Below are 13,414 nucleotides of genomic sequence, written 5' to 3' on the forward strand. Positions count from 1 at the left end.
TATACTTCAACATGCACTTACCTACATTATACCCATTTTGAAGGGCTCTATATACGGCCTATACAATCCAATCATCCCTAAATCGCGCAGTAACAGTTAATCGCCATCATTTTCTCAAGTCACTCACGCCCTTCAATGAAAACGAACCCTTATACGTTTGCTATTAGTGTGCCCTACAATAAATAGCCAGGATACTGGCTTTTGTTTGTGGGTTTGTTTACATTGAAAGGTTTCCTTGACGAAAGTAGGCAGATACTTACTTTACTCTACTTGAACACAGGAATACACATTTTTATAATTATTCCGTTGCACCTCTACGTGGCATAATTTCATAGAGACTATTCCAAGAAAAAAATATTACCTAACTAAACTAAAAATGCAGAATATTACCTCAAAATCAGTCTTAAGCTCTCAAACTCCCTACCCTATATTTCTGTACCAAACGGTTCTATGGTACTGATTACATAAAATAATATTAATAAGAACAGCAGTGATGCCAGTGACTCATTTGAAAAGTATTCCGTATTTTTAATTTTGGCACGCAGACTACAACGTATTTATAACACTATAGCTGTACATATGTATATAAAAGTAATACACAACACAAGCTATACCGACCCTTATAGTGAGAAGCAACCCTCCCTGTAAACAACTCGTTAATAATTGCTCTTAACCCTTCCTATGTTTTATTCATATAACACTGTAAACCGAACTAGCATAATGAAAAGGGACAAGTACGCGTCATACTGGATGTATCTTACACCGATGAGTAACATAACTTTTACAGACTGTTTATGTTATCAAGGTCAGTATTGATTGATGCTCTGTCTCAGGCTTCCAGGCAAAGTAATGAAATTTTTTGTCTGGAAATAAAGTGTTTAAGTTGTTCAAGATGTAGTTCGAGCTGTGTTTGCTTCCTATGTGTTATTCCGGGTCTTCAGCTATCTACATACCAAATTTCATCGCAATCGGTTCCGTAGTATTTGCGTGAAAGAGTAACAATCATTCGTACTTACTCACTTTTGCATTTATAATATAAGTAGGATTATAACTGCTTATTCTGTGCAAATTTCAAAATCTTGGGAATTAGACTCACTTAAAATAATATTGTGGCTACAACCTTACACATTGTTTTTGCCGCCAAAAAATGTCAAACGTTTGACACTTTAATTCATAATCTTGATAATTATACAACACACTACGGTGTAACAGCCATCCTCTGCCAAACTTATTAAGACCCTATCGAGTATTACGTTTGATATCTTGTTCCTAGTTTCAGAATATTGTGCACAAACTTTGAACCGACATTTACGACTGCGCCTTCTATTAATACGGGTTATATTTACTATAGTGTTTCAAACAAGGGCCTGTAATAGCCTAACAATGTTCGCGTTGGTAACAAATTGATTAATTTGTTGATAGTTCAAGATAAGGGACAGTTAATAGCTGCAGGCGTTTCATAAGTTTGTATTGTGGTGTTTGGCTATATTGTTCATGCTAAACTTTTCAATGGATCAACATTCGACAATTGCTATTTAATATTCAAAGGTAATTGATGTATTCTTAGTTTTTAGTTCAGATAATAATGGCTGGTGTCGAAATGTCAAGAAAAAGAAGTTCTATTTCGTTTTTTTTGTTAAGATCTACGCTATATCAAAATAATATATGCTCCTACGAACGCGTTAAAAGGGACGATTTTTACTGCTATCAACTATCAACAATCAACAATCACGTATTTACGGAAAAAAATATGCGTGAAACTTTATTTTTGCTTGATAGTTTTATTTTATGCGTGAAACTTGTGTATGCGTATTCTAAAAAAACGATATTATAAGTCGATTTTAAATGTCAGGATTTAGGTAGTCCATAGAAACGACTCTTGTAAATCACACTTTGCGTTGCGTGTTCATTTAAGAACTAGCTGACCCGCGCAACTTCGCTTGCGTCACATTAGAGAGAATTATAATGGGTCATAAATTTCCCCGTTTTTGTAACATTTTTCGTTACTACTCCGCTCCTAACGGCCGTAGCGTGATGCTATATAGCCTAAAGCCTTCCTCGATAAATGGTCTATCTAACACTGAAATAATTTTTCAAATCGGACCAGTAGTTCCTGAGATTAGCGCGTTCAAACAAACAAACAAACAATCAAACAAACAAACAAACTCTTCAGCTTTATAATATTAGTATAGATTGCACTGCGGATCACCATGCACACGTAACTATTATTTTTCTTATTTTTTGTTTTAATAAACATCCAAGTGTAACATAGACTACTAAATGTAATGAATCCGCACTTTACATATTCGTAAAATGTTAAGTGCCACTACTTCAAGTGTAACGCGATCCTCAAATTTAATTCTACGCCATTAAGAGGTTCTTAGCTCCACTAACAATGAAAATGTGTGAATATTTACATACATACAAGATTTAGAACTATTCTAACTATTGTACTGAGAAAATGTATCTTTGTCTCGCTCTATTTATTGTGTTTTTGTTTCTGTCTCTTTCTCATAGTGAATCTATCGTAATTTGTGATTACGTAAATACATTTTCAATTCTTTATTCTCGGGACTATTATGAATCTCAGTTGACAACCGTTTGATAGCCACTATTCAGTACATTGCTTCTTTTCTAAAAATGGTGGAGAGTACTATGCTATGTCAAAGCAGCAACGTACTGCATTGTGGGTATAAATTTGTAATAGATTAAAATACATAGTCGTCATCTGAAGTACGTAATGACCGTGCAGGAACGGAACCCAAGACTACTCGATCAACAGTTAACAACGCATTATTTAGACCATTGCAAATCAAGTAGGCTATAAATTATTTATGTATCTCAGTTGAAAACTACTTAAAAGCCAAGATACTATACATCGTTTTCTAGCCTATATTATAGTGATTAACATTTCGTCAATGCAGCAATGTACTGAATAATGACTATCAATTTGGCGTCTAGTTGTCAACTGAGATAACATAAGCATAAAGTTGAACCCGATTTAAAAAATAAGATTAAAATCTGTTAAATAAAATCGGTACAGTCATTGACTTTAGCCCCTTGACTTACCATTCTCAACTACCCATCAGCATTTATTACAACAAACAAAAGCCAAATAAACATTTATACCTCACATATACAAAAGGGTATTAAACAAAACCCCACGTTTTATTTCGTGAAACAAATGTGCAGTCATTATCTTAGGTGGTAACCCTGCCAAGAATTCTCATTACGCGGTCACCCTAGGGACTGCGACTGTAGGGACCATTGGACTGGGAGACGGTTAAAGGGTTAAGGTGAAATTAAACTGGATAAATTTTGGAAAAACAAATACGGATATAGGGGTGAAATTTTTAGGGTGTGTACAGGTATGATGTTCTTGTAATATGACTTGTTTCAAATAATTGAGACTGTTTGTATAAACACACGCTGATTTCGTCCTGCTGCATAAAGTTTTAAAATCTCCTATTTGATCTCAGAGTTGCATTTCAGAAGGCTCTGATGAAGCTTTTTCAACCACCTAGACCAGTGTGACATAGTCTCCAAAAAACCCGAATATTTAATTATTTTCGTGTTATGTCACTCCATTGAAATTTTATTGAAATTTCATATCATTTATGAGATAAGAATATAATGGTAAACAAAATAGCTTCCACTACGGGAGATGAATTAAATAAACTACAGTACAGTACAGTATATGTTCGGTATATTTGCGATATTTTGCTTTGAAAGCTAAGACTAAGGCACATTGTAGCTTAAAGTTTGCTGTGAAACAATTGATACAGCTGTATCTCGATTCTCTACCACTATCGTCTACCGACAAGACAACCAGCTAGCTATCGACATCTGCCATTTAGAATGTACTGTCAAAAAAGTTTCTATGACGCCCGTCAGAGGCGCTGATCAGATTTTCATACAAAATTTCTCGATGACAGGTCGGATGTCGGTAGACAACAGCAGTAGAGGATCGAGCTACTGAATGCTCTATACACAAATCTGTTCTAGTTTGTCGTTCTTTTCTGTACATACCTTTACGGATTGCGTATACACAGGCATTTTAATTGTGAGGCGAAATGAGTAACGGCTAGTGTTGTGCCTCGCATGTTTTATTTGTTGGGACCAACATTTGACACAATATAGTCCAATAGTGACACGTGTAGCGATAGTTAAGCTTTACTTTAGTTTAAAAGAGTAGTGTACAATAAAAAGGTCGTAAACGCAAATGATTGTGAAGTTGGTAGTGCCGTTTTTAAAGTGAAGTGTTATTTGGTTTTAGTGTTGAGAATAAAAGTTACGGAAGTATGCTGCAGATCGTTAGTGTCCCCATGAACTTATATTATATATTTAGTTCTTGATACAAATATCTCGCCCGTACCCGATGTTGTAGTTAGAAATGTATGAATTGTATTTCTTACCCGCTTTTCATTGTTAACGATTTTAGTCTCATGTTAAAGTTCATTGTCATTATACCTAGTAAAGATAATCCTATATATGGTTAGATACGACCAATAACAGCTTCGACCCAGGAATTATATTCAAAACCTTACGGTCAGTAGTGGTCTTCACTACCGCCCAGAGCACAGATGCAGTAAAATTAATATATTTTACGTAAACAAGTAATGTAGTAAATACTCATAATATTTCTAGGAATAGTTCTTGCTGACTACGTAAAGTGTGATTTTCATACAACTCCAAAATATCGCTTGCTGGTAGTAGTAGGAAATTGCCCATCAGAAATCTAGTTCAGAGACCGACATACGAATACATCAATCCTAAGATTGAATCTTCAATTTGCCTGCACACGATATGCTGCACTGTAACCCATTCACAATTACCGATCACTCTAAAGCCTTCGATTGTTTCACACATCGATGTATTTCTACCACTTCAATCATATTTGAAACATCTACGACTGCACACCGTTCAAATTTGAACTCTATTAATTCAACAATAAGAGCTATAGGTATTTTCCCACCTATGTTTGCTATGTACATTTTCAATGCTCGCTAATCCCCACGTTCCTCTTTGTAAGGTTTCTGCTCCTTTGTGAGTAAGATTTCTTAGACTGTACAGAAGGGGAAAACGACTGCAAAATGAAATAAAAATGTCATACACTGATGTTCAGGACGAATTATTTTTAATGAGATCTCTTTTTGGGACGTTTTTTGTATGACTTTTGATAACATTACGGGCGTTTTATTGGCAGATGTGTCCAAAATATTCTCGTCGGTAATTTTTTTGAGTAATTTACGTAATTGTATTTAGTGCTAGTGGTGGTATGTCTATTGGCAGTTTATCGGCTACCTAATTCGAACATAACTATCCACCAACAAAATTTATCGAACCTAAGCTTAAGCATCAGTTGCTTTGCTGTTTCAAACGTCAATGATATTGTTTCATTCTCACTAAATACGTAGGTATTTTCCTCCAAATCTTTGAGAAACTCTTTACGTGTATTAACACTAATACGATTCAAATGAACTATTACAAAAAATTACGATAATACCTACTACATACATCTCGTAAAAATACCAGCTTCTCTTTCATCAAAATGGCGGAAAATATTGATTGTTAATAAATTACCTAGTGCAAGCACTGACCAGTTTATTCAAAGGGTCTGTTACATAGACTTACCAAATAATGCTAAAACATGTTTAACTACCACCCCACATTAGGGCTGCCACGATAAACGCAAACACCCTGACGCGAAACAAATGTCTGAAGGCTATACAAATATTTGAGTATCGAACGTGATCGAAGGGAGCAACCCTAGGTAAGCTTGTTATACTTATAGTTTGATAGTTTATTATTCAACGCCAAACTCATGTGTTTGAATGTACGATGGAGTATGTTTAAGTTAAGTAAATTGAGGACGAGAGGTCGATGGGTGATCATCTGGTTTCAGCTTGTTTATTAGTGTATTGAATAAATTGAATAATCGGATGTCAAGATTGAGATTAATAAAATTGGGGTCTCAGGGAGATTTTTATATAGAAGATATTCTTTTAACTTAGAAAACTTAGTTGTACTGAGTAGAATTATTATAATATGATCTTAAAAGTAGGATATAATGCTAGAATATGGTGAATACAGTGATTGTATGAACGTAAAGCATTTAATGCTGAATAAGAGAAAATCTAGCAGAAAAGTTATTCACGTGGGTAGTGCTGGGCGTAAAAACAAATTCTACAACTACGCAAAACAGATTTATTTCTAACGCTTCAAATATGCAGAGGTGGACACGTGTAAAGTTATTTTAATAAAATGCCGTTGTGTAGGACACGTTTCAGTTTATTTATAAACTGTTTGCTACCGAAACACCTGTCGGATTAATACGTCAAACATTTTAGGACCAGCCAATACAAAGCAGAACCATATGACAATCCAATACAAAGCAGATTTAGGCCCAATTTGAACATGAACTCCAGAAATTGATACCTTTTCGTATTAAAAAGTTTTATACTCCTACCTACTAAAAGACAAACGCGTATAAATGCGCCAGTTGGTAGAGGAACCATTGTAAGGAATATTCTTTTGGACTCCGAAGCAAGAAAGTTGAGTAACTATATTGAGACTTTTATGGAATTTTACTAAGATAAGGGCTGTAAGTATTTTTATTATTTTTATTTGGATATAGTGCACTTGTTGTAATTTATACTTTTTATTCAGGACACAACGTTGTTGACAAAAATGTCAGTTTTACTTTCAATGGTTTCTAATAATTATAACTACTAACCTCTTCACAACCAATCCACAGTCTGGACTCTACTAGATTTAAAATATACATAACTATTCAACCAAAAATAAGCAAAGAAACTTTTATTATGAAACTAAAACCAAAGCATATTCCACCGCAAAAAAAACACACTAAAAGCACGTACATCCACATTTTCATTCAAAGATGTTGCTAAAGATTCATCACGCCAGTGTGTGACGCAAGGTAATCAGAACTACTGAGGTCAGTAATAAAGCACACAAACACGGACACATTGCTTTGTTTGAGCGTAATTACGTCCGCGCTGATTGCGCCCTCTATTCGACTCATTTGTTTAGCGTGCAAGATTCGGAGGCTTTGGGGATGTGGGGCAATTTGGAACTTCTATGTTGTTGGGAGAGAATTTAGAATATTTCTGTGTAGGGGTTTGTGTATTAAGCTTTGGATATTTAAGCTTATTATTTAATAACTTTACTTTAAAGATATGGTACTTTAGGGTCTGCATTTTTTTTGGCGTAAAAATTAGCGTGAATCTTTTTCATCATCCTACGAAAAACATTTAACGCTAATGTTATGATCATTATAAAATTTTGATGACACATATTTGTCGTCAAAACCAAATATACATTTCATAGACAATTCAACTTTCAAGCATCAAAGTAGGTACAAGTAACTTAAAGATACCTATATCTTTAAGTATTGCCAATTGAGGAAATGAAAGGCAAAATAAAACGCAAATTTTCTTAAAAGATGCAAAAGAAGAAATGCCAGCCCCTTTCAAATTGCAGCTAACCAATATTAAAAGTACCCAAGAGATTCGCATTAATAGCTCCGATGCAATTAATAGCAGACGCGTTTCGACTATAATAAGTTATGAAATGAAAAATCTCTCGGCAGACAGGGAATTAGCATACCTTTAGGGGAGTGATGAATTAGCGGCGTTGAGATATAATGCTTTTGAATTAATTGAAGAAGACTGGGGAAGTGTTTTTAATTTTGGCGTCAAGTGGGTGAAAAGTTCTTGAAGAATATCATGAATATACAATTTTGGGAATAGATTTAACTTTTGAGACTGTTAATACAAAATTTCGAACGAGAAAGTCGTGAGTGAAAATGTCAGTATTTTATTAGGTAAAAATGAAAATAACTATAACTACTAACTTAACATGAAAATGGTAAAAGGTTATTAATACGTCATATTGAAAAGAGAGCTTCTTAAACAAACTGCTGAGACTATAATAATAGTTAGTCATTTTATTTATTGCTACTCTATAATTAACAGACCTAAAACATAGATCTCTATGTTGTTATTATAATTATGATTGTAACTACTTAGTTGTTTATTATATTATATTTTAAGCTCACGTAATTAATGCCCATTTTCGTTATAAACTCGACAATTCATACACAAAGGCTCACATTTAAATTCTACACCATTTTTTCTGTTCAAATATTTGACATTTCGACTACATCATACAACAATACGTTGCATAACTTCGTACGCGTGTCCCAATTAGTACTGCAGCGTCAAAGGTGCTGGGATAACAGTCAAAGCCTTTTGTGTGCCGGTTGTCCACTTTTTCCCACTATTTTTTTAAAGATTTAGTTATTTCGAGTTTCAATATTTTTTGCGGTGGCGCGTTGAATGTTTTGCAGCGCGGCAATCAAGTTTGTGGATTTGTTTTTTTAGATGTTTTTTCCAGGATACGAAATAAAATATGAAAGCTATATAGCGGTATTTGCGTTGTACGAGTACTAGGTATTTTTGATTTGGTGAGTTTTTGGTAAACGATGATTTTTTTTTCATTTTATGTGGTGATTCGTGTGCCTACTATTTAATATTTTATTGCAGCAATGCTCTTAGTACTTCTTTAATTTATGCCTGATTCTAAGGATAATTTTTTTGCGTCGTAATTTATTATTGTTTTTCCGACGCAAAATTTTAGCCACCCCTGTTTACGTAAAACAGAATTTCCCAAATGCAAAGGTAAGGCGATGTGCTAGGAAAACCTACTACACTTTGCGTAGACACAACGCCAAAAGTTTCAACTAAAATGTAATTGAAATTACTCGCATTTTTTGTGTTTTATATGGGTATTTCCAAAAAATAAAGTATTTAATGTTCTAAGAAAACCACTCCAAGGCATGTGACGTACACAACAAAAGAGATCACTAAAATAAAAATGTCCGAATCATGGACTGACAAAAAAATATCTCACAATCAAACTTTTTCCATTTACGCGGTTGGAACAGCTTTAGGCATCAGTGTTGAAGGGTTTCATACTGAAGAGAAAACGATGCGATTTAGACATAGCATGATTACTTAGTACAATATTTAAAGCGCTCTCTGTTTTACCTTACCAGTGAAAATATAATAACTATTATCTAACTAGATCTTCCAACATTTTGATTTCCAAGACATTATTTCTTTGATCGTCACGGCGCGACGAAAACTAAAAGCAAAAATTACTGACCCACTGCTGGGCAAGGGTCTCCTCCGATTGAGGGTGTAGGCCTTGAGCCCATCGCGCTGGCCAAATGCGGTGTAAAACGTTGATTGAGAGATTGAAATTGCAGAAAAACTTGGGTCAACGCTCCATACGCAAAATATTTTTTTGTGTTATTTATATTCCACAGTAAAATTTATGTTCGTCATTGTCGCTGCGATAACGCATCTCCAATCTGTAGAGCTCCTAACATTCCATTCTCGAGTTGTGTGAACGATGACGCTTCCACATATTTCGCTTTATGAAGTTTGTCTTGCCTTGAAATACTTAACGTGTACATTGCTTTTTAACGAGTTTTCTGATTTGCACAAATGCTTGTAGTTTTCACTCGCGAATATGAAATGTGTGAAATTTGACAGCGTGTTTTATGAACGTGCTAAGTGGTTCTGTTTGTTATTTACTTAAGTAACACTGTGAATGAGTTGGACTTTCTAAACTTTCGAGTGAATGTTTTGTGGTTATTATATTGCCTCTATGTAACCAACAACCAAATCAATAAATCAAATAATTTAATCATATTATAAGGTCAAATGCTGACACTTATGGTACAAAGAGTGAATTTATCGCCAGTTCGGAAGGTAGATGAGAAGAGCTGGCAAGAAACTCCCGGCCTCTCTTTTAACCATGCTCTTCAAGAACGCATATAGCCGATGTTTATGATATTTGGTAATCATGTATTATTGTATGTATAACGTCTTTTACTACAGTCTTATTAAGTATGCATCTATTTTGCATTAATCAATAATATCATTGAATATCGATTATCTATTACTCAGTGGTAATAATGTTTCATTATTAAACTAATTTATTTGTTTTTAAATAGTAATTTATTATAAAGGATGGAAAATAGTTTCCGCTTCTAAAAATACCCTTTTGTTACTCAGACGGAATAGCTCGGACTAAACACTTAAAACTAAGAAACCCATTTGAAATCTCCACAACCGTCCAGCAAATACCAAAACGAGAAGCAAAATAAGCCTCAATAAAGTCTAGCTTTTCATTTCGCGGAAAGTACCACTCGCTACTTCAAGTGGCACTAACAAAAGTTCCCATCAACCGGACACGGGTACTTGCAACTTATGAGTGTGTCCGTTACAAAAACGGGTAAACAGAATATTGAATGGGCAACAAAGAACGGAAAAGTGGCCAGTGTAGTACTGGACATGGCGTACTATGGGTTTTGGTGATTATTTTGGAGTGAGAATTGAGGTTGGTCGAATGGGTTGTACGTGAGCAAGCCATGAAACAAAATAAAGAAGATTTCAAGTAAATAATTAATTATAATTATGGTTTAGTTTACTGTTTTTTTATGTAACTAAAGATGATTTTAAGGAAATATAACGCCAAGCGCGCATAATTACGACAAAGTAAGTTAAAACGATTTTTAATGTAGGATTTTATCCGCTTTTTAATGTTAATAACTAATCGGAAACCCGTAAATGAAATTTAAGTATTATAATTTCTTATTAGTTTCGTTGAAAACACAGTCAAAAGTAACGCAAACTGAAATTTTATGGACTTATGATCAATAGAAACCGTTAGTAGGGGTAATAGAGTCCAGACGTGGGAGGCAATGTTTAGAAAATGGTCGGGATTTTGCATTTCACCCTTTTACTAGGAAATTCTACGTGCGCCGAAAATTTCACAGAGTTGGTTTAGTAACGCGATATTTTGTTACGATGCATTGCATCTATATAACAAGGCAGGCGGGGAAAAAATGGGAAGGCTTGCATCTATAATGAATTAGATATGAGGTTTACTCCCGTTGCACTCGGCTGGTACACAATTACGGTTATGCAATATTTTGGGCGAATATTTTTTGGGCTTTCGGGACGGTAAGAGTAGAGAATTGTGGAGTTACAGCCGAATATTAATATTATTATGAAAGTCTATTGTGAATGATGTTTAAGAGTATTTTTGTCGAAACGTGTAAAAGTGAAATGACAGCTTAATTTAAGCATTACATACATGCATACATCACGCTGTTTGCCCATAAGGGTAGGCAGAGACCAACAATACTTAAAATTTAAAATACGTTTTAGAATTTGGCCTTTACTGATAATTTTACGTATTAATCTTGTATTAAGAAAATACGAATTGAACTTCAAAGGCAATGTATTTTACTTAATTTACTTCGTTTAAAAAATCTTCTGAAAGTAATTTTATGAAGTAACAAAATTATGCAACGTTTGCAATTCCTGACAGCTGGCAGCATTCAAAGCAATTTTTTACGCGTTTTACTTCCAAAAATATTAATATTATTGTATATGCTATAAATTCTAATAGAAGGAGCTATAAAATACACATGTCGTTATGATTGGTTACTCACTTTTCAAACCCCTGGGACATAAATCGTAACGTCTTACTCACAATCAATTTATTGTTATTTTGTTCAACGATTTTAAGCCGGGATGTAATTCGGCAAAGTGCAAACATTATAGCAACTAATTACCTCTCTAACTGTAATGAGACACCGCAAAGAAATAGTCACTTATTGTTCTTCATGTTTTGCATTAAAGTTTATTTGGTATTTACATTTGTATTATTGGTTTTGTCAATATGGGTTTTCTGTCTATGAGTATCAACTAAATGTCTTTTCATTATTATCACAAAACAAAAGAAGACGAAGACGACAAGTATCGCGTCAAAAATACTTTAACGAAAACAGTCCAGAAGAAATCAATAATACCAAAATGGCAATTCGAATGCGATTCAGATAAAAAAACCCGTTTACTTCGCACCCCCTGTCGCATTTCCGAATGCATTTAATTAATACACTACAACAGCAATCCTAGCTTCTACCCTAGAGACTGGAAATGTCTCAATTTGGCTCAAACGTCACGAAATAGCAGTAACAATAAATTCGACAATACGGCTATCAAACAACAAGTGCTTTTGGAGACATATTTTTTGGAAATCGACAAGGGGTGGAACCCGCAGTAATTTCGATTTCACACCCCCGAGACAGATTTCAACCCCTGTTTTTATTTTTCGTGAAATATACGACGGATGTGGCGCATTTTAATTTTACGATTTTTTTGTTTTTATTCTTTCGAATAAATATAAAATTTGGGGTGTAAAAGTTGTGTGTTGATGGTGTGTTATTTATACACCTGAGTCAGACATGCAGTGGAATATCTTGGCTATAATTATAGCAATGTTATATTGTATTTAAGAGTCAAAAGCCAGGTTAAGCTCATTAACATAATGTTGGATTTAGGATGGGTCACCGTGAACGAAAAATGAAAATGGCGATAGACTGGAAACTAATAACCGAAAATCTCCTTTAATAAAGGAGATTAATCTTATTAAACTAACCCTAAACAGTAATATTTTTCTTTTGTCTCTTGTTTTGCATAGGAAAGATGTATTTAAATTTCAAAAAGAATATGGCAGCGGTGGGATTCGAACCCACGCCTCCGAAGAGACTGGTGCCTTAAACCAGCGCCTTAGACCGCTCGGCCACGCTACCCTTGGTCAAATTTGCGAAATTTGCATCAACTTTTTTTTTCAATTTATATCTCCTCTTATTAACTATTGCTGTGTCAGCTGTGTGTTAAATAAAAAGCAACAATAAATTATCAATGATAGCACCACAGTATTTATAAAAATAGAAACTGATAGTAGAAAAAATAAAAAAAACGTCTTTACTCCTCTTTTCCGAGATAGTAAGTGTAATAATTTATTTAAATTAATTCTTTATTTTTAATTAATTATAAAAATACTCCTTTCTTTGCTGTATATTTGCCTTCTGCTATAATTTATACAGTGACAAATTCATGATTCACAAAATTCAAATCTCAAAACGGGGTGACCAAGAACCCATTACAGTTCTGTCAGGCTATTTTTCACAAAACACATTACTGTTGTCTCGACTAACGTTGCAAATCTAGCGATGCAAGTGTGTAGACGGTTTGCACGTGACAAAATAGCAAGACACGAGATTATAGTTGCGAAAATGTTTAATGCCGTTGAAAATTGAAGTAGGAAGTTTTAATTTGAAGATTACGTATGTTGAAGTACACTAAGGTATGTTTTTCATTATTGTTTTGTTACTGATGTGCCATGGAAAAAGGATATTTTTTTAACCCGCGGCTATACCACTGCTGGGCAAGAGCCTCCTCTCTAACGAGGAAGGAGTTAGGCCTAGAGTCCACCGCGCTAGTCGCGTTAAGGTAAGGGACTTTGGACT

The 13,414-nt window shown here is 34.4% G+C and overlaps 1 protein-coding gene and 1 non-coding gene across 2 annotated transcripts in view; both read right to left on the minus strand.

Annotated features, from left to right (window-relative positions):
• LOC142981268 (uncharacterized) overlaps positions 1-13,414 on the minus strand; it is a 37,394-nt gene that overhangs the window by 9,056 nt on the left and 14,924 nt on the right. The window lies entirely within an intron of this gene.
• TRNAL-AAG (transfer RNA leucine (anticodon AAG)) lies at positions 12,613-12,694 on the minus strand. Its single transcript has one exon. It is a non-coding gene; the product is annotated as a tRNA-Leu (tRNA).

This window comes from Anticarsia gemmatalis, chromosome 19, assembly GCF_050436995.1.
Source record: "Anticarsia gemmatalis isolate Benzon Research Colony breed Stoneville strain chromosome 19, ilAntGemm2 primary, whole genome shotgun sequence".
Classification (NCBI taxonomy): domain Eukaryota; kingdom Metazoa; phylum Arthropoda; class Insecta; order Lepidoptera; family Erebidae; genus Anticarsia; species Anticarsia gemmatalis.